This window comes from Carcharhinus amblyrhynchos, chromosome 14, assembly GCF_965287045.1.
Source record: "Carcharhinus amblyrhynchos chromosome 14, sCarAmb.v2.hapA, whole genome shotgun sequence".
Classification (NCBI taxonomy): domain Eukaryota; kingdom Metazoa; phylum Chordata; class Chondrichthyes; order Carcharhiniformes; family Carcharhinidae; genus Carcharhinus; species Carcharhinus amblyrhynchos.
Genome location: NC_137337.1, coordinates 64,619,550 through 64,621,287, shown reverse-complemented (window position 1 = coordinate 64,621,287; position 1,738 = coordinate 64,619,550).

Here is a 1,738-nt window from a genome sequence, read left to right as displayed (position 1 = left end):
TAAGCGTATGATAAATATGTTTTCTGTTATTTATGGTGAGTTGTCCTAATTGTTTTGGTCATTTGAACCATGAGGTGAACGGTGGTTTAGACACTGAACAACCCTTTGCCAGCAGTGGTACAAACACCCGAAACTGCACAGTGGCATTAGGGTTTCTCTGCATGACACCACAGGATTCCTTAGTGGATTCCAGCCACTAAACCAGTGCCAATGGGGAGGGGGGGGGTGGGTATGTTGAGGGCAATTGGGTGGGGGCAAGCTCTTAATTTTAAATCCACTCAAGCCCGCAACATGAATTGATGACCGACTCTCTGATTTGCCAATTATGTGCTCACTCATTGCCTGTTAACTAACATGCAGCCCTTTGTTCAGCGGTCAGGATGGTCAGTGTAGGAGCGAATGAATGAACTTAGTCTTCCAAGACCATGTAGAACTTTAACAAAAAAGGCTTTATTCAACGTGCATGAGGGAGAGCAGAACTCGTGGCTGTAACTACAGTTTGCTTCCAAGCTAGTTTACTGAACATTGGGTCTTACAGATTCTTATAACCCTTTCTTTACATTACAAAGCATTACATTTACATCAGATTGTCATAGTGTTCCTTTGAACTGTTGCAGTTTGTTTTTGATTACATTATATGGTTCCATTGTCTTGTGTGCGAGTTTTTAATCATTTTCTGGACATCTGTCTACCTGTATATAATATCAAAGCATTGGGTTTATCAAACTGATTTCGATGGGGTGTTAATTGTCCCATTTCCTGAATATTTGATTGTTTTCAGAGGCACAGTCGTTCCTCTAGATCTTTTGGAGCCTTGATCATTGATATCAAATCAGATATGATTGTTGTAACTTTGGAGTGTGACTGTTTCAGTGACATCTGAGATATAGTTATTGGTATTTTGTCCCATCTGCCATCTGAGCGTGTGTATCAAGTGTTTAGGAAGGATAGGCGGGAGGAAAAAGGGGGAGGCGTAGCTCTGCTGATTAAGGATAGCATCTGGGTGGTAGTAAAGGAAGATATAGGAGCCAAAGAGCAGAAGGTGGAATCGTTGTGGGTGGAGATTAGGAACAGCGAAGGGAGGAAGACGCTGGTGGGTGTCGTCTATAGGCCCCCAAATAATGATCTGGAGGTGGGGTGGGCTATTAACGTGCAAATAAATGCGGCGTGCAGGAATGGAACAGCGATAATTATGGGGGATTTCAATCTACGTATTGATTGGTCGACCCATGTTGGACGAGGTGGGCTTGAGGAAGAGTTCTTGGAATGCTGCCGGGATAGTTTCCTTGAACAGTGCGTGTTGGAGCCGACGAGGGAGCGAGCTATCTTGGATCTGGTGTTATGTAATGAGGCCGGTAGAATTAGGGACCTTGTGGTGAAGGATCCTCTTGGGAAGAGTGATCATTGTATGGTGGAGTTTCTGATGCAGGTGGAGGAGGAGAAAGTGGGTTCCCGGACCTGTGTCCTTTGTTTGAACAGAGGGGAGTACGATAGGATGAGAGAGGAATTGGCAAATGTTGATTGGGGGAGCACATTGGAAGGTAGGTCTGCTGAGGAACAGTGGAGGATCTTTAAGGAGATCTTTCTTGGTGCTCAGCGGAAATTTATTCTGATGGTTAAAAAGGATCGGAGGAGGAGAGATAATCAGCCGTGGATAACGAAGGAGGTAAAGGAGAGTATTAAATTAAAAGCAGATGCGTTTAGAGTAGCTAAGAGTAGTGGGCGAGAAGAGGATTGG